At 41.0% G+C, this 21,219-nt stretch overlaps 1 protein-coding gene across 5 annotated transcripts in view; it reads right to left on the bottom strand.

The window, feature by feature from the left end:
* SEMA5B (semaphorin 5B) overlaps positions 1-21,219 on the bottom strand; it is a 269,841-nt gene that overhangs the window by 181,415 nt on the left and 67,207 nt on the right. For all 5 annotated transcript variants that reach the window (XM_021526077.2, XM_021526078.2, XM_021526080.2 and 2 more), the window contains one exon: positions 4,611-4,671. The gene's annotated coding sequence lies outside the window, so the exon portion shown is untranslated. The remainder of the gene's footprint in view (positions 1-4,610; positions 4,672-21,219) is intronic.

Raw genomic sequence — 21,219 nt, 5'->3', positions numbered from 1 at the left:
GTCCAATTTCTTCACCAAAAGCCAATACACCATTTCAAAAAAGAAAATTCAGCAATACAAACCATTTTCCATTAGCCTGAAATCACAGCACTCATATTGGGAAGAGAATGGATTGAGTGCTTGACTTCTCTAAAATGCACTTTGGAAAAATCACATAACTCATTTGCCCCAAAACTGCTGTCCTCTTTCTCCCTGACCCTGTAAAAATGGATTAATATTTTGGCCCAATTATGCAGTGATTTATAAACTAACATTCTGCTATCTTCCCTTGCACTTGTCATGTTCGACTTCTTCCCCTTTATTAAACCACTCTTCTTCCCATTAAATAGTCCCCCTGTCTCACTTGCCAAAGAACTGCCAATGGGCCCCTGATTTTACAGAAGAATGGACTCAGTTTTACCAATGGAAAAGGGCCTCTAATGTACCATGGACACAGCACAGTGAAGCATGGTAATTTGCCTGTGTTAATGATGCTACTTCACAGTGATCAGGAAAACAAAAATCTCTAATAGCTAAATGACACACAGTCCTCCTGCAGCCTGTTGAATTCAAAATCAATGGAAGCAAAACCCAGCTTCCTTTAGGAGATGAGCTAAAAGTGGTTGCAGTGTTTCTTTTCTTTACCCCCAAATTAATGATTGGCATTGAATCACTAAAATGGGTGATTGGGTGTTGGGAGCAGGACAAAAAAAAGAAACAAACCAAGTGTTTCAAAATGTTTTAGCAGCTCAAAAGCAAGTGAAGAAAAATTAATAAACATTTATGTAAATATTTTTGGACATACTTTACACTGGTATGATTTAGTGGAAAATACCACTATAAAGAAGGACTAAAGTATAATTCATAATTTTCTCTTTTTTAGCTGAAAAGTGGAAGTCATTACTGTAGTAAGGACATAGCAGCAATCTGCATCTGCCATTGCTTACCTCTGAAGATGCTCCAGTTCCACAAAGCTCTGAGCTCTTGAGTGCTAAATTAACCCCAAGAAATGTCTTCAGCCACAGCTCTCATCAGAAAGCTTTTTAGAGCTGGGTTCCCAAGGCTGCCTGGCCGGGCAAAGCACTGATTGCTTTGGCCAAAGAGTCGTTGCTCCAAAAGTCAATCTTCAAATACAGCACATTAAGCTACTCCTCAGGAGAAACTCTGCTCTCATGTTTGGCCAAACACAACAAGCAGAACAGCACTGGCTTTGGTGACAGAATTTGGAGTTCACAAGAAGGGAACCAGGGATCATGAACAATCATATGGTGCATGTTTGGTAATCTTTGGAACCACTGAAAGGTTGGAGAATAGACTCAAACACAGGTTTATGAAAAAAAGACGAACAATATTTACAATATTGCTCATATAAGGAAAGGCTTCTATGATACTTTCCTAGGAGAGAGGGAGTGATTTGTCATCCAGTTGCAGTTCTGTAGATTTTGTAGCTGTCTGATGGGCCCACTCCACACATTCCTTGTCCAAAACTTTCTGGTACAACTGTGCAAAACAGGAACAGAACTTGAATCCAAGAGTGGCTGAGAATATAGGACCAAGCCACTTCAATTTCATTTCCATTTAATTTCACAGACTCACACAGAATCATTTAGCTTGAAAAAGACCTCCAAGATCATGGAGTCTAACCTTTGACTGACCTGCAATTTGTCAACCAGACTATGGCACTGAGGGCTACATCCAGTCATTTCTTGAAGACCTTCAGAGATTGTGACTCCACCACCTCCATGGGCAGCCCCTTCCAACACAATTCTTATCTAGGCATTTTTCAATGCATGATGTTCATTACTTAAACTCTGAGGTAAGACCCTATCCCCATTAAGGTACATCTTTCACTGTAGAGTGCTTAGGGTGCTGCTGTTGGGGAGGGAAGGGGTGGGGAAATAAGATTATTTACTGTAGAGCTCTACACTTGATTCTCCTGTGCTTACCACAGGAAAAGTTTGTCAATGAAGATTGAAAATAAGCACCTGAAGACTCTCTAAAATACCTGTTTATTCAATTTGGAGTAGCACTCAAGGAGAGTACTAAAATCTTCAAGAAGAATGCCACACACCACATATTTAAAGTTCCCCCAAATGTTGTATTATTAAGTCTTTTTTTACTAACATGCCTGCTTCAACTAAAAGACATGTTCTAAAAATCCCAGAAGATGGATGTTTCAATAGCTGGCTCAATGTTTGATTTGCAGAAAATATTTCTATAGCAGTAGCAACCAGACCCTGGGAGAGACATAAGGAGCAGTGATGTGCCTTAAGCACCAGATTATTTACTGTACTTTTAAATAGTAACATTTTCTGAATGAAGAGATTTGATATCTTTCATCTTGTGTTTTGCAGACTTTGCCAAGTTGAGACCATAATACTTAAAAGCAACTTATCAGCAAAACCATGGCTGACTCGACAGAGGTCTGATATTTGAGACCTGCCTAGACAATCTCACAGTGAAGTCAAGGGGCCAAGGAGAGACTCCCCAGCCATGGCCCAGCAGAAGTGTTTCTCTGTCACAGCTCATGTCACAGTTGAGATGACCTCAATACACAGAGTATCACTGTATAATTTCAGAAGGCTTTAAGCATTCACCCATACAGGTAACACCATCCCACATCAGAAAGCTTCGAGCACCTGCCATACAGAGCAACACTGCATCCCTTCAGAAGGCTGCAAGCATCTGCTCCTTGTTCTTTAGCCCAGCCTTTTACACCCTCATGTTCATGCACGGCACCTGTGTGCCCTCTGTTCCCTTTGGTGGTTGCTCAGTGCCCCTGGGCACTCCCTGGTTCATTGCTGTCAGTGCTGCTCACCTGCTGCTCACAGCTGAGCCCACTGGGGTGGGGCTGGGTCACAGCCCCACCCCAATTGCCACAAACTGTATCTACACTTCTTCAGTGGAGCATTCAAATCTCCCAGCCAGGCCTTGCTCAAAGCTGCTTGGCAGTGTGCAAAAGGCATGTTGTCTTCCAGGGGCTGAATGCAGAAAAATCCTCACCCCTGGGGCAAAATTTACACCTCAGGCAGAACTAGCAGAGATGCTCTTTCAGATGGGCCAGGGCAGGAAATTAGAACAGCTCTCGCTGCTAGCAATGAACAGCCCCCCCCCCACCCCCTCATCCTGCCAGCAGAGCACAGGACCACCCACACCTTTGGGGCAGCAGAAGCCCTGCAGGCAAAGCCAGAGGCAGGGACAGAGCAGGTTCACAGGCCACAGCCACCTTTTACTGTGGGCAGGGACATCCCTGTGCTGCAAAGCCGTGGGCACCTCAGTGATCACATCAAGGGAGGCTGCAGACCATCCCTCCGCTGCCCTTATCTAAAGTAACAGCACCACGATGAAAAGCCATGTGAGCAGAAAGGCTGGAGGAGCTCACACAACAAAGTTTCTTTCTTGGTGTCTCTCTCGATATCAAATTGCTCGTGTGAACAGTACTGCTCACCAGGATGTTGCAACACCTGGAGATAGTGCAAGGTGCTTGTCATAGCAACTTGAGTATTATCCATGATTGTCACTCTAGATTTTGCAAGATGAGTGCACAGGCCAAATCATTATATCCATTAATTTTAAAGTAGTGATATCTCTTTTACTTGCTACTTGCCAGGCAAGTATAGTCACCAAAATGTGCAGCTATTAAATGCCAACCACAGTTCCTATCACCCTTTTTTGTTCTCCACCTTCCTTTCACTGTGCATTTTCCTCAAGATCTTTCTTTCTCGGTATTCTTGAGAAAAATGGCCTCCTTTATTGATTAAATTACAAATTCCAATGCTGGATGACTGAGTTATATGAAAACACCTGACTAAAGACCATTGATATAAATGGAAAAATTAACATTCTCTTTATTACAAAAGGCTTGGATGTTGAGAGGCTGCCTGAATTAAATGGAGATTGAGCAGATCTGAGAGAATTGATTAGGAAAAACAATGCAGAATTGAGAAAAGAGATACCAAAATTAGCACCTTCCTAATTCACCTTAGAAAAAGATGGGAAAAGTTGAGAAGGCAAAGGAAACTGTATCCTTTTCATGCATTCACAACCAGGTATTGCCCAAAAGCAATCTCTGTGATTGCTTATATCTCTGTGAGATATTTCTGTGATAAAACTCCTAAGATACTGAACTCTAACATCAAGTTACCAAAGGCCAACAAATACATGACCAGGTCAGCAGCCTCTCGGGTTCATTTGTTCATCTTCTCGTAGGCCTTTTTAATTAGTATCAAGAGCAGAGGAAGGTTCTTGGCCTTTGTTCTGTGCCTGGGAACCAATGCCGTGCCAGCTTTTGGTAATGTATCACTGCATTTTATTCACTGCTCATAGACGCTAATGAGATATTTTTAATTTTGTCTGCTTGTAACGTTTCCTGCAATACTGACAGATGTCTTGGTCTTTCTTCCTGCAGATTAGGCAACCATTACTGGAGTTCTTAGATTAAACAAGAAGCTAATAAAGCAAAGCATCAAAAATGGCATGATTGACTTTGAAACCATGTCTTCTCTCAGTGACTTCCCGGCAAGCTTGTTGTGAGGTAGACAGATTCTAGCAAAAATGAGTTCTAGCAAAGCTCTGGAAAGTGTAAACACAGCTCTTAAACAAGGGCTGCAAACATGATATTATTTACTTACAGCTTCTGCATTACTGAAGTGTCATATTCGAAGTCACGCTCCAGGGAGAATCTTAAGTGACCTGTGGAAACACCAGAAAACGAGTCTTCAGTGGATATTTCTAACTACATCTTCTATCAGATAGGGGTGAATAATGCTTTTTCTCTTTTCCAGGAGAATTTTGACATTATTTGGAAATCAAATGTAATGAAAATATTATTTAAGTTTAACCACAAAGCAATGTAAAAATTTTCCTTAAATGCTTACCTGAAGGTTGCTTCAAAACTAGTTTCAGCTGCAATTATCTGCTTTCTATAAAAAATCCTAGCCCACTGATTAGGTAGCAGAAAATGTGTGTGGAAACAATATATATTTTAACACAATCAATCTGATTGAGAAATTTTGCAGCCCTCTCTGAACTTTCCATAATCCTAAATGCTTCATCCTCACAGAAAAGACAAGGAATCACGCTTGCCCCAGTTTCCAAGTGGGAGATTTGCACCAGTGAGAAATGTAGCCTGTGAACACATATCTTACTCCTCATTGCAATGCTGTCTTTGGGAACACTTCTGTCCCCACCATCCATCACTCTGCCTCATCATTCACTCCTGCTGGAGTTCATTGCACCTTCCATTCTGCCAGCTGAACTACAGATGTGCTCAGGTTAGTCCAGAATTATTTGAACTGCTCAAGTAAATGCAGGAGCTGCAGCCAGATGATGTGTGAGTGCAGCCTACACGATTTGCTCCCAGTCTCACAGCAGGCGTGGCAGGGCAGGGAGTCTGCAAACTGGCTGTGAGCCATAAGTCCTCTCTTTGAAACACCAAAAACAAAGCTAAGAATGAGCAAATTTGCTCAAGAAAGCCATATCTGAAAGGTTCTTCTCGCTGTTTTCACCCCTGTGTCTTATCCAAACCCCACAACAGTTGCCTGAAATTAAGAAGGCAAAAGTTATCACAAATTCTAACAAATTCTGGATTAGTTCATGCTAATTTATCCTTCGGTTATGGCAGCATCAAAAAGACTGCTCTGTGCCTGAACTCTTTGCATTGCACAGTGCAGACATTGGCTGTGGTAGTCTCGGCTCCCTGGAGCTCACCAGCAAGAGATCAAAGAGCTAAAAGTGTGGGCAGGGAAAAGACAGAGACAGCAGGAATTGGAGGACACTTCTGTACAATGGCTTGTGAGCACAAATCCCACTCAGCCAGTAAGAAATTAATCACTGTGAAGAGATTCTGACCCTGCTACCTATTATGCTCAACAGACAAATTCAATGAAATAATTTATCTAGTTATTTACATGGCTTCCATTAGAGCTATGTCTGAGCATTCACAAACCAGATGGGTTTTTCCTCACTGAGAAGGAGCACATGCTGCTAACACTACGTCATAGACAAGGAATAGAGATACTAAAAAGACAAATTTTTTTTTCCAAGGAAACTAGTATCTGATCTGACAAAATTCTATATAATGCCAGAGGGCTTCTGTGGGTTAAGGTGCTGCACTCAGGGACAGGCCATCAGGCTTTAGCCATAGGAAGACTTCTCACTACCCTGGTAACTATTTTTTGAACAATAGCTTCTATACAGTATGAATCAGGAAAAGTGAAAGGGAAAAAGGGAAAGGGAGGGTAAAAAGGGAAAATAGGAAAAAACATTATAAAGGAAAGTAATGATAAATGTAGCGCCATCTGAAAAAAAACAAACTGCAGAAACAGAGGAACCAGTCACACAGTTCACTGAGAGTACTGAAGCAATTGTTTCCTTCAAGGAACCTCATTCATCACATTTCCATAACCCAGACAAGGCTCTCACAGTCTCCTCTTTCAACATACTAAGACTAACACACATGCAGACTCTTCACATTTCCCTCCTTCTTCTAACAGTCTTTTCCTCATGGAAGAAATCACAGGAAAGGGATGAAGATGTGAACATTTCTGCAGCTGTTCTGCCAGGGTTGAATCCTGAAGGTGGGACACCAAAGGAACCCAAGGGTGACAGAGCACCCACCAAAAGGACTCTGTCTTCACCATCAGATAACTCCTGCTTAATGGTGACAGTGGAAATGCTCCTTTGGTGATATCCCAGGAGGCAGATAAAAGCCCAGCACACCAGCTTGTGAGAAAACAAGATCCATCTGTTAGCTCAAACCTCCAGGACTGGCAGGTAGTCTTTCCTATACAGAAAGCCACTGGACAGCACAAACTCTAGGTTTCATCAGCAGAAGAATTCTGGTCTGCACACGGCCTCTCTAAACATAAGAGCTCCCCTTTGGCTAGAGAATCAAGGATTCCCTAAATGAACCCTTTGATCCCCAAGACACTGAACCATCTCCTGAAATTTCTTCTCAGACATTTGAATTCTTTGCCACATTACAGCATGAAACCTTTCTCATCTCTCCATTAAAGCAGCAGATATAGACAGATGGGATAGTCTTCATCTTTCAGGACTTTTGAAGTTCATTTCCCATCAATTTTAACAGGAATGCTCAGAGCTCCTGTTAAGTTTAAGAAAACCAAAGCTATAGATTGTGCTCAGTCAAAGCCAGGAGAATCCCAAGCCTGGTAGTCCCTCCACAGGCTGTCATCAATTAAAAAAAAGAAACATAATATAAATAACACTATAATGGCCAAACTTCCCCCTCCACACAGGTTGCCAAATAATTTTTGAAAACTCTTCGAGCCTTGTTTTTTATAGCCCAGTACGTACTGTTAGTGGAGGTGGAGCTGTACCAGAACCTCCACTGAGTCTAAATGTCTTCTCTTTATTAATGGGTTTTATTCTCTCTTCATTGCAAGTCAAAGGCAACAAGATGTTACTGCCCTTTTGCAAGCTATAAAAAAATCTAACACAGCAGATGGATTACACACCTCACCCAAGGTCCCTTGGGACATCTACATTTGCACAGAGAACTGATCCCAAAATGCCACATACCCAGTGCCCTGCCCTTCCCTCCAGCCCAGCCTAATTCTCTGAATTTTATGATGATTCAAAAGTCTATTTAAAGTCCTACAGCTATGGGTGTGGGCAAGGAATTAAGTCTGAGCCAAAAAGTTTGAATGGAGCAGCTCTGGTTAAGATTCTTGGTAAGAGTGAAATTTCACACAGAGCTGGGAGGATTTAATCTGACATGGAAAAAAGGTGGCATGTGTCAACTAGGTTATGATGTGAGCCCCCGAGAAGATGCAGCAGCAATGCCAGTATCCCCTTCCCAGTCAGTCTGCCCCATAAACACTCCAATGGTACCCACAAAGCCTAGCACAGCTTACCCAAGCCTGCTCCCTGTTTGCATAGCAAACAGGATTCAGGAAAAAAAACTGATATAGAGGAAGAGCTACAAATACCTCTTGCAGTTTCCCAGTGTAAATGGAGTGGCCAGGCATAGTTACACACTGAAATGAAGCAGCCAGGAGAGCTGACGAGGTTCATATACACACAGCCATGGTTTACTACTCAAACCATTCTAAGCTCTTTAGGTAAAGTAAGCTTTGTTATTACAGATGGCATTGCTTGCCCTAGATCTGATGTCCAAAATGGGGTAGCTCTCTGTAATCCTTCAGAGGCTGCTTATAAATCAGAGAATGCTTCACCTCTTGACACATGGCACTAATAGATGATAATGTAAATGGTGCAGTGTTTTAACCTTAACAGGCATTTGCTTAGGTTATTGTAGACAAAAATGAGGTCAGGAACTGTGGTCACGAGCCTTAATCTCAAAGAGCCTGAGTCTGGAATAATCTGGAGCCCTCTGGCTTGTGCAGCAAGCAAAAGGCTGAGGGTGCAAAGGGGGAAGTGGGCTCTCCTGTCCCACTCCTGCACAGCTGCACCCCACAGTGCCCCCTGCACCTCCCAGGACCCTCCCAAGTCACTTTGCCTATAGTAACAAACAGCAACTGCAATATAATAATTGCTGTGGAAATTATTTCGAAGGCATCAACTCCTAAACAGAGAGAGTAAACAAAATCTGCTTCTGTATGAGCTCTTCCACTTTTCTCAGGCATCTGAGGGATATCCTTTATTAACCATGAGATATGAGCAGACTCGCTGTTCAGACTGCATATCTGCCTGGTTCCTTAGATACCAACGAAAGCCCAAAGGCACAGCTTGGCATCTCATCCCCTTCTTATAAACTCTTCCAGAAAGTTACAGCTGATTTTGACACAAAGATGATGAGAAATGGGGAGCTATTTGTGCCATTCTGGAGAACATGCCAAACCCTGTATTAACAACCCCAACCCTGTTAAAAACAAAGCCAAAAAAAAAAAAAAAACAACCCAACAACCAAACCAGCAAAAACCAATCCTTCTGTTTGCTACTGATTAGGCAGCCGAATTAAAACTGATGAAGTGATTGGATAGGATCCAAAGCTGTTTATCTGCACATAAATCACAGACATGCTTTACTCAGCCAGTATGGATTTACTAAGCTAGAGGAAAGACCTCGTACTCAGAATGCTGATTATTACAGCAATTAAAATATCAGTGAAGCAAACATTTTGGGTAGAAAGCTGTTAGAAGCTACTTGAGAAATCATTCTATTAAATATGAATTCAATCAGGTTTCAAATTTTAAAAAAAGAGAGTTTTAATAGAGGGTTTCTTTATTCTGATTAAGTATTCAAATTCAAACAGAGGAAAGATACAAAATAGCTAGCTGGACATGCCAAAGGAGATTAGAAAGGAAGGCTGATACATATTTTATGATCACAAGGGAATAAAAAAAATAAATTGAGAGATGTACTGTCAAACCAGACACAGTGTTAATAGCTAAAGTATATGGCAGTAAGAACTGCTGTTCCCACAACTATTAATGTAAAACTGAAAATTTGGAGCAAGCTGCAGCAAAGGAAAATAAATCACACTTTTTTTTCCAATTTGAAAATATATATAAAATAAATCCCTACCCCCATCATTCACTCTCTGCATCCCAACCCCCTGACACCAAGACTGTCATTTCAGCAAGCTACAGCTTCCAGGCAAGTGAGACAAGTGACAATTTTTTCCTATTAATCATTGCTAATTTATTTATGCCATTTTTCTACTTATGAGAATCATTGGCCTGGAGATTATTTCCTCTTTCCCCTTTGAGTCCTGAGAAACTATTTAACATGGGAAGTAGTTAAGGGGGGCAAATAGGGGAGAGTGTCATGTAGCCAAGTTACGCATCCCAGCTGGAATCTGGGATGATGTCTTGCAGCTCTGGCTCCTTCAGCCAAGTTTCATACAGGAAGCAGGAACGCGCCAAGGGCGCAGCGAAATCCACTGGAGCCAATAAATAGCATTGAGTCCATTAACACACTCCTGCCATGGATCCCTTCACCAAACTCAGCCACCTTGCAATTGGTTTGCTCATGAGGCAGCAAACAACTTGCACAGGGGAAAAGCTCAGGAGCCAAGGGATGCTCTGGTGAAGCCTCACAGATGCAGAGTGTGTGTGCATGTGGGATGTGTATCCAGAGCCCTTCCAGAAGAGGCAAACACTGCTGATTTATAACAGAGTAGTGGCCATCAAAGGTCATGGTGTCACCAGTGAGGTAAAGGGCAAATTGCTGTCAGGAACTTCACGAGGCAAGAAGACAACTCACTTCTTGCCCAGAGGCTCCTCTCCAAGCCTGGGATGGGTCTGGAGGTACCACAGAGGAGCAGGCATCCCCATCAGTTCATGCAGTTTTCGCCTTTCCACAAAACCTGTTTCAGCTAGAAAAAAGGGCTAAGAAAACATTTTTTATATTTGGAGAGTAAAATTTTGTAATGCATGCATTACAAGTCTAATTGTTATTTCAAAGCTATCAGTAGCAAGAATAATTTCACCTACCATAGAAATACCTCCATGATAACTTTCTGGAATAAGAGATAACTTTTGAGGAAAGTAGCTGACAAATTACTTGACAAATTTGTCAACTACTTTGAAGCTATCAAGATAAAAGGCTTTATATGTTGTATGATTTTTTTATGTATATATAAAACACTTTTATTGGACTGTTGATAAAAGCCTGAGCTACAAAGGAACATTTTCCCCTAGCTGAGAAAAGGCAAGCTGCTAGACAAATCAGCTCAATCTCTGCCTTTCAAACAATATAAAGCAGTATAACTTTCAGGAGTAACACCTCATCTGTTTTTTTCTCCAGACTGCCTATCAGGAATCAAGCATTAAGTAAACATTTGAAAAGTGTTCCTCTGAGAGCAAAGGTTTAGATTTGAGTCACAGGATCCATTGAAAAGAAAAATTGCTTCTGTGCATTGGGACAGTGCCTTCCCTTCTGAAAAGTTTCTAAAAAGAGCAAATTGAGATAATCTTTTTACAAGGTATAACCCATATGGAAATTCATTTTTTCCCTATAAAAAATGTCAAGACAACTCAGAAAGTGAGACTGGAATCACTATTTTAAAAAGGTTAAAAATATGCAGATTTCCTAACAATTATAACTAGTAAAGGCATGGTTAAAGTGCTTTATCATGGTCTAAAGTGAAGCCCTGATTGATGAGAACATGAGATAAACAAAAGAGGTAAAGACATAATAGAGCCCTAAATCACTAAGAGTATTTAATCCAGAAGTGGGGGTATATATGCCCAGTGATTGTTGATTAAATATTTTAAGGATCTATTCTTCTCCCAGCACAAAACACTCGCTAGAGTGGCTTCAGCACTGCAGCTCCCTGAAGGCTGCATTACTGCTCGTTAGCCCCGTGCAATCACCACTGTGGATGCAGAGCTGAAAGGAATCATTGTTCCTGCTGCACAAAAGCTAAACCGAGCCTCCAGAGAAGGTGAATGATTTGCAAAGGATTTTACAGCAAACCAGTGGGACAGCTGGGGGAAGGGGGAAACCCCAACTTATGAGCTGGTGCCTTCCAGACACTATTCCTCATTGCTTGCAAGAACACCCTGAAGTTAGGCATTATTTTCATTCCTCCCTTTTCCACACACAGCCATGACTATTACCTTAAGACTGTCACCAAAAGCATGTGCATATGCATGGGAGGTCACAGAGGCACGGCCCGGGATAGTGCTCGAAGACAACACTTAGCTCTAGGTTCTACTTTCAAGAGGTGTGAAAGATAAAACTCTTTCCTTCAGTGGATTTAAATTGGAGATGAAAGTTTGATCCTAAAAGGCCTAAACTAGACCTACAGCTGATTGGAAATAGTCTTCTGTCACAGACAACATTAGTCCTGAATTCAGTCTGATTACACAGTGTTAAGTATGGCAGGCACCTGAGGACAGAGCATAAGCCACGTCAGAGCACACTGGATACACAGGCAAGGCAGGATAAGTCATGGAGCCAGACAGAGTGTCCTGGATGGTCACACCATGCTGCAACTTTTCTTTAACACTAATTAATTTAGGTGATTAGATGAGTCAAAAATTCAGAGGGAGCTGTTCATTACCTTTCCCCCACTTTGGCTACTCCAAGAGATAGTGACAGGTGATCTTTTTAACATATTGTTCTCATTAGCACTAAATCCATTAATATGAATATGAAAAGAATTCAAGGAGAGACAGGAAATGACTGCAAACATCTTTAGTTAAAGAAAATGCCTATTCTTCCTCCAAAGAGCACAGCTGCACCATTCTGGTGCACAACCACTCTGGGAAAGGCAGATCAAAGAAGCAAAAGCCACTGAGCCAAGTTCACCTTTCAAATTGTTTCTTAGCCAGACCCAGGATACTAAGAGCAGCCAAGAAATCTCCAACATGACTCTTTTTTGATTAAAACTTGATCTGTTGACATTGACACATCCAGTCTTGATTTTGCCAGGTCTTTCAAAGAAGAGATGTGAGGGGACCAAGCCTGTGCTGCTGGTCCTGTCGGCTGCTCTAAGTTCCCACCAGCTCACGTGCAAAACAGCCAACAGGGCCAGTGCTTTTACAGGCCAGAGACCCTCAGCCTGCACAGCCATGCCACAAACCAAAGTACTGGAAGTCCAAGCAAATTTTAAGATCAGACTCACAGGGCTTTTAGGATCCCTGATATGCAGCCAAACAGCTTTCAATAAAACAACATTCCTCTACCCCTAGACTGCCCAGCCTACAAGAGAGACTTGCTTGAGCAAGCCTCTGGAGCATAAGGAAAATATGACTATTCCTTTTTTCTCTAGGCACTGTGGCACTCTGTCCTTCTGGATGTGTATTTTTGTCCAGCAGCAGAGTTAGGCCATAGGATCCCATTCTCCCTTGTGAGATGACCAAGTCTATGCTCAGTATAGCAACCTGCAAAAGAACAGTATCTGGGCTTTCTGGGGCTTTCTGAACACATCTCTGCAGACTCTTGCCTGCTAATGGCATCACTTGATTGATTGATTCCTGCAGCCTCCTTCACGTCTCCTCTCTTTCAGAGGACTCCCAGCCTGGGAGCTGTCTGCAGGACTGAAACTGACACTTCCCCTGGAAAAACATTTTCTGGATCCATATGTCTTTGCCAGACAGACCAAAGGGAAATAAATCAACATGATCGGACCAGATCAGTTGTTCTGGAAAATTCTGTGTTGGGTCCATCATTCTACAGAATCAAAGAGAAACATTTTCTATTTCTGTTAAAATAAAAAAATAATTTTCAATAAGGAATTTGAAAATGCCTTTCCATTTTCCAAACTTAAACTACAACCTTTCCAAAGTGGAAACTCTTCCTAGTTTCAGACAGCACAAAATGAGCACAAACTATAAATAGTACCTTCTTGTAATGCTCCTGTGGAAAATCTGATGAGTTTTTGTGGGGTAGATTTTAAGGACCAAACTAATCAATTTCCACTCAACATTCCCCTGCTTATACTACATCACACCTATCTATCCTGAGTAACTGAGAAGTAGTAAGTTATTGTGTAGAAATGAACTCTGGCAAAACACAACAACTATTTTGGATTTGAAGTAGTATATAACCAGGGCCTGCAGCAGTGACCCACCTTTTTAGTTAACTGTGATTTCCCCACCCCTTATATAGCAGCTAAAAAGTTGCATCAATTCCCTACACTGGAGCAGGCACACAATTCTTTTTTAACCAAATTATTAGAGGAACAAGCATGTTTTATAGACAGTCTGAAATACAAGTTTCCCAACAAAGTCAAGAGAGAAAGTCCCACTTACTCTAATGGCAGCAGAGTTAAGTCATTGAGCCACTGGAAAATGCTGCATCTAATGTCTGTCATTCTTTGCCTTTTCCAAAATCACAGATAGGCTGTGGCAGCCTCAGGAACAGAGGCCAAGTCTCCCAGTCCCCGATTTGTGCTTTAACTACTTGACATATCCTCTCATCACTGGAGCAGGAGACAGAATGATCAGAGACCAAAACCCCTCACACTGAGCCATCTGAAAATATCATGTTTCAGCCCAACAGAGACGTGTGTCATTCCATCACTAAGTCACCAGCCCAGAGGACAAGTCCAAGGCAAACGTCCCGGCAGCAGTCCAAGGTCAGAGTCCCAGAAGGTAAACCCGTCAAGAATGGGTGATGTAAACACTCCCTCTCAGTCACAGTCCCACTGCAGTCTTCCCCAAATCCCTTGAACTTTGCAAACTTCCTTCTCTGGCATGCCTCTTTGGACTTCTTCCTTCTAATTTTCACATAAGCTTGTTTGTGGATGATTTATCTATATTAGAAAAAGGCACATTTTTCCTTCATTAAAAAAGAAGTGCGTCTGTATTTCACTGACACAAATAATGGTGCTATAAGGTCCTCTTTGAGGAAGGATCTCTGCTTCATGTCCTTCCTCTTTCCTGAGTTATGTGACAAAGATCCTGGGAAAATAGCTCATAAACTTTGTGGTAAGCACTACCTCTCTCCCCCTCCTCTCTTTTCCCTCCTCACAAAAATTTTTGAAACAATCTAAATTATCCAGGTCTAATATGTCATAATTTCTGAAGGGCCTACTTTTCTTACATCACCAACCAAGACACAGAATCCCTATTCAGTGTAAACATGAAGCAGTTTAATTTTTCCAAAGCCCATTTATTTTTACTTTCTGGTATACACAAGTGAGTAAATATTACTTGGTAGGCTAGAATTTCATGAAACCCAACTAAAATGAGGGCTCCAGATCACTAGATGCAGCATAAACATATGGTGAAAACTTTGTAATCGTCCCCAAGACTACAGAGGCATCCTGTGAGGCAGCCAGGAAAGGAACTGAAGTCAATTTTCTGAGTCCCTGTGTACAGCCTTAGACATATCTCTGTCTCAGAAAACACATATTTTCTCAGTTTCTGCCCAGCTAGCAAATATCAAAAGCTAGCAGTTTTCTGCCTCTAGTATCAACTCTGTTACAGCAATTTTAATTGCAATTGGTTTTCTAAGTCATCATCTCCTCTCACAGTAATTTTTGCTGAAAATGTACCTCCTGTCATTGCACGGGCTCCATTCTAATCAAGCTACACTTTTCTCTCCACACTTTTGGCACTGCATTTAAAAATCAAAGTGCCAAATCCCTCTGTGAACTACTCAGATGCAGCACTTATATATGCCTATCAAATGCAGAGAGAATTCAAACTTTGACCCTAAATAAGTTGATATATGAAAACATGACAGTGCTTCTTTGGCTAGATGAAAAAAGAGATTACTTATAAAGCCTTTACTTAATTCTTTGTGTCTGTATTGCAAAACAAGCAATTATAAATCTTATCAGATTGTTCTAAACAGTACAAGTAAACCTATCAAAATGAGATGCACATGCCAGCATCTCATAAATGCTTTTCCAAGCAGAAATGTTAAGCACAATTGCAGCCCCACTTCAGGTCAGTGCAGTCCTGTAGCAATTAGTACTAAGAACAGAGCAAACACCAGATTCAGAGCAGAACCCATCCTTTTTCACCTATAAAGAAAATAAATTTTAAAGAAAGACCAAAAAATGTGAAGGAAATTTCAGAAAAGTGATGAAATCCTCAAGCCTGCCACTATATGCAGAGCTAATGCTGGATCTGTTAGTGAGCTGAAGAGGAATGGTACAAAGAATGGAGAATCTGCCAGACACTGACAAGTCCAGATAAAATGAAGAGTAATAAACAGTTATACAAAAAGACTTGTTTCCCCCAGTGATGAACTACTCTGTTCAACTGCAGACCCAAAGCAGACACAGAACTTGTCTATGGTATCTAACCAAAAAAATGCGATTGATACCTATTTAAAGGACAGAAGATATTTTAAGTAAGTCCTTAGTTTACCAACACAGGAAAGACTTCCCTCAGCCCACAAAGCATTGCCCATTTTACATAGGGATAAATGGGTTCTGCTAGAGGAAGACCACCTGGCATTTGCACCCTAAGGAGCAATTCAATGTCACAGCATAAAAGACTAAAACTTGAATCAGTTACTGGGTAGCTGGGTCCAGTACACGCTACGCAGTAGCTGATAAACACCTGACATGTGCTATTTAGATCCAAAAAATATTTTGGCAAAACATTGTGGAAGTATTCTGTTTCCTATGGTCCTGGAACACCACCAGTATAAATTTTATGGGTTATTGTTCAACTGCTTCAATGCCTCATGTGAGAAGTGGATTAAATCTATGACTATCCCCAGCCAAAAAAATTGAGTTACTGCACCAACATCTCTTGTGCTGACTCCTGATAATTCGCATTTACTTTCCTCAGCCTTTACAGCTTCTTTCTTTGACATTTACTGCAAGTGCAACTGCTGCCATTGCTTCCACAGAACATCACAAACACTTTATTACTAATTTTCACCAAAGAGCAGGAAAGATCTGAGAGCAACTGGGAGGGCAAGTCCTCCAAGCTACATACAAACTTTTGATTGCAACAGAGACCTAGAAGCAAAAACTTGAAATCTCACAACTGGAGTGAGGGTTCACAGCTAAAGTGACTTATACATCCAGTAAGGGATGCTGCAGAACCAAGAGACAGGACAGATGGCATGGACTCATTTGTACTGCAGAGGAAATAATGTCCCTGGATTATTTCCTGCAAGTGTTTATGTGTTTGCACTGGGGAAAGAAACTACTCTAGCAACCAGGTTTCCATCTGAAAGTTTCTGGTAGCTGGAAACTGCTACTTTTCCACTTCTCCAAAGAAAATCTCAAAGCTCAAAGAAGATCTTTATAAAGCAATGTTTTTAGAGGAATGAATTAATCTTCCAGAGAGCTCTCTAACACATACATCCATAGTAGCATATAACAACCAGTGCTAGTATTTAGGCTGACCTATTTTCCTTGCTAAAAGCAATACTACTCTATTTCTCTTTAGGACACCACCCATTTTCATTTCAGATAATTGCAGAATAAAATATACTGCCTTCTCCACTTCCATTGCTGTTGACAGAGACCAATGACTAAAGACTTATTTTCCAGTGTACAGTTAGATCCCCAGCAAGCTCTGCCCATCAGATTATTCAATTAATTTTCCAAATGACATGAATCATAGTTTTACATTCATTTCCTGATGATTATCAAGGTCCTAGAAAAACTGCATTAAATTCTGAGCAGCTCAAATCCTTATGAGAATTCTGTTTCTTAAACACAGTAATCATCAGCTGTTTTGGACAACAGGACCCATTTCCATGCACTGAATCTTACCCTTTAATTTTCAGACATTGCAAAACTCATCAGTTGGCAATCATTAATTGTTAGCTGGGATCCCTATGCAACCTCATCAATTAGGTACTTTGTGCCTATCAATAGATTTAAAAGAAAGCAAGAACTATCAACTGTATATCTATGCTACAAAGAGATAAACAGCTTTGTTAATCACTTGTCTTTATTGTATCAGAATCACTGATTTAAATATTAGTATTAGCTCTTGTACTGTTCATCAATTCCAGTAAATTTGCACTGGAAATACATTTGGCTCACTTTTACTCGGATGTGAGGTTCTGGCAGTATGCATTTGTAGTCTCTTTTTCATAAAGCCTTCCTGGCAACACAGATACAAGGTTGTTTTCAGACATGCTCCTAAAATGTGCTGTAAGCAGGCAGGAGCCCAAGAGCCCATTTGGAGCAGCAAGCCCTGCAGGTCGGGAATTAAGATCACCCATTGTGTAACAACAGCCATGGGGTCAGCTCTGCTTCAAGGAAACAGTAGAAGCAGAATATAAGAGTAGGATTTCCAGCAGGTATCTCTGAGGTGTCCATTGTCCTCAAAACAGTGAAGAGTAAAGCACTCAAGTCCCTCACAATCCCATGAAGAGTCCCCCCCAGCCCTTCTATAACACAGCTCTGACCAGGCACAAAATACATGAGGCTGTAAATCTCCACCACAGCACACTTAATTTTTTGTTTCATATTTGAAGAAACGAAATACCCAATTTCTTTCTTCAGTGTTAGAGAAACAAGAAGGATTCTGCAATGCTGCCGTAGTGCCTTTATTGAAACATGGATTATTAATGCAAGTAATGATCATGATGGACAAGGCTGACAAAACACCTCTGGACTCTGCTGTTGAACTCACTGTATCAGGCAGGAAAGACTGAATGTCACACTTGCTGATTTCGGAAAACAAAGTATTTCTACCTAGCTTGTCATAACTACCTCATTAAGCAAATGATTTCCCTTTCTGCCATCCCCTAACCATCTAAAAGTTTAGCCTCATTTCCAATTTGAATTTGCCCTTTATTAAATTGAATTCACTGTTCTTTGTGTTACTACTTGTGTTATGTATCATTTCCTTTTCCTGGTATTAAATGACCCTTAAGATTATGATCCTGCCATTAAGCATTTCTTTATATGATACTGGTTAAATTCATTCCTGCTTCTGTATCTCCTTTAATGGTGCAGTCTTCCTTTGGTGTCTGGTTTCTGACATTAAGAGATTCATCTTGGTGCATGATGCTACAGGTGTGATCTTAGCAACAGCATAATGATACATTTGTAAATTCTCTTATCCCAACAAAGCTGGTTTTCAGCCTTCACTAAAATGAGCAGTGTTTTGATAACTTCCATCAACAAATACTTCTTTTCCTGACTGCTTTCATTTTCCATCACTCATCTCAGGATAGATTTGCTGATTAAGACCAGACACTTCCCTGGTGGCACCGCAAACACCTTACATGGAATTAAAAACCCATTGGGTCTCAGTACTGCCCAAGCCTTTGGCAGAGAGCTGGCAGTCAGGTTCACAGTGATATGAGAGGCACTGGTTCGTGCTGTCAAACAGGAATGAAGTTAAGAACTCTTATGTTTTCCTAAATCTTGAGCTGTGGGGTACAGGATTTATTGTGGAGTTAGGCATCCTTTCCTGTATGTCTTTCTCTGGACCTGGACCAAACTCCATTTTGGAAAGACATTTCTGAGCTACCTTAATAGGCTGAGCCTCCCATATTTCAAATCGGCATCAATGGATAGAAGTAATAAAATTCGTGTGTTCAGTTTAAGCACAGACATCCCTCCCAGTTGCTTTCTGCATGTGTGCCCATGCAGTTGCACAATCACACATGCTTCTTCACCTGTAGGATCAAACCTCTTGAAATTCTTCCATTATTAACTTGCAAATAACTTATAACCCAATCAGAGACCCACCTAGAAGATTGCTAACAATATCTACATTCTGCCCAACAAAGCTGTTCACTTACAAGGCTTTTTTTTTCCTAATAAATACAGATATGGACATAGATATAATCTGAGGACATATATGTGTGCATATATATATATATAGATATATAATTTTTTTGCATATTTATGTAGGTACATGAATATATATTTATGTATGTAAATATAAATATATATGTATAGTTACACAGAAACTCAGACACTTATTTGTAATTTTGGCCTCACATGCCCATAAAGAGCAAAACACTTAAAAATTATTCTTGCAATAGGTTTATAGCAGCATGGCAAAAATGTCTCCTCTCTTAATTAGTCAAAGGCTCTTAAACTCATGGAGTTATAAACTGCCAGAAGTAGAAATCTATTGAATGTAAGTAATGTGCTTTAGATAAGCAGCAGGAAATAAAGTACAAGATGGCCCAGTGTTACTTGTCTTAACAAAGTTTTACTTTCCCTGGATCTGCAGCAGGGCTTTTAGTGTTCTTTCTTTACTTTTAATGAAACTTTACCACAGAATCTCCCCTGTACCATGACCTGGAATTCAGAAAAACAATGCAACAGCCAATATATTTTTCTGATTATATTTTCCAGAGCCAATTTCACACAGACTGTTTATAAGTCACTCACCAGAAAGCAGAAAAGAAGAAAAGAACATTTTCCATTTCTTTACTGAAAAGCAAAAAGCCTCAAACCAAACAAAATTGTACACAGCTGTGTGACACCAGCAGTGACTTTTATGATACCATATGCCCCGCTGAATGGTGTTTCACTCAGCTGATGTAGCCTTACTGAAAGGTTAATAAAGAGGCATGATCTTGGGCTAATAAAGGCCGAGTCCGTTATAAAGGAGATAGATTTCAATTTGCAAGGAGAAAGAGGGGAGGAAAAGAGAGAGGCAGGAGAAATCTCTGCTGAGGGCACTGTTGGCACACCATGACTTGCAGTGCAGGGACAAGGGGCCTTTTATGGGGTTTCACTATGACAGCACATGGGGTAAGCAGACCAGGACCTGCTCCAAAGCCCCCTGCAAGGTTCTTTCCCTAGAGCTACACGGCAAACCCAGAGCTTGTCTTCCAGCTTAAGGATAAGAGAAACCAACATCTCAGTTCTCATCTGCTTCTGTATTTGACATTATTTATCATCATTCTGATGGGCTATGTTACAATTAAAATTATTTGAGGGGATTGCCAGCCTGGGGGGCTTTTTTCATCTAGAATGCAAAAGTCTGAGATACAAACCACTTTAGAAGCACACATATGGAATTGTGAGATGCACTGTCCCTGAGAGATGGGGCTGAGCCACCCACAGACACCTAACAGCCATCAGAGAAAAGATGGATCCTCACCTACCCTTTCTACCACTGCTGAGAAAGTGGGAAACCTAGGTGATTTTTACTGAAGCAAAACTTCCTTTCAAATATGCATTTCTGCAGAGTCTGGCAGGCTTCTTCCAGCCTCCCAGGAAAGCATTTCCAGCACACCCTGTCCCAAGACCCTCTGTTCCCCCACACACACTCAAATCCCATCAAGGTAAACAAGTGATAAGACTTCAGGATTAGGTCTACTGACCTCAGAAGGAATTTTGCTCAAACCAGCATTAAGCTTGGAAGGATTTTGTCCTTACTGAGAGGCTTCTAAAGGTTTCCCACATAAGAGTTTCAGGAAAATGACTTGTGGAATTTACATCCCGCTTTGCTCCCTCAGACATTTTGGCAGCTTATCCTGGAGGACACCGGAGCTGGCACTTAGACAAGACGTCAGCTCACAGCCTAACAAATTATTGATTCTCTCCTCACTTTGAAGCAAGGCAACAACAAATTCCTAAATGCACTGCATCCTTCACTATCTCCCTCCAGAGAAATACCATCTGTAACACTGGCACTAAGGGGGTGTTTCCATCTCTGGCTATTTCAGGTGGACAGAGCTCTGGGCTTATGCATTTTGTTCTCGAAGCCCAGGTGAGATTTTTGCTCAGAACAACTTTCAAACCCACACTGAGACACAGTGAGACATATTTACAAATGTTTGAGTGCACATATATGAAGTAAATTTAATGTGGAGTGCAGAAGGTGTCCAACAGAAAATGGGGTTAAGAGTTTGTTTTCCCCAGTATTACATTATTAAGAGATAAACAGAATTTTCCATGTGCCA

Source organism: Lonchura striata, chromosome 8 (genome assembly GCF_046129695.1).
Source record: "Lonchura striata isolate bLonStr1 chromosome 8, bLonStr1.mat, whole genome shotgun sequence".
In the NCBI taxonomy this organism is placed as follows: domain Eukaryota; kingdom Metazoa; phylum Chordata; class Aves; order Passeriformes; family Estrildidae; genus Lonchura; species Lonchura striata.
Note: the sequence above shows the minus strand (reverse complement) of the source record. Positions and strands in the feature narration are given on the sequence as shown.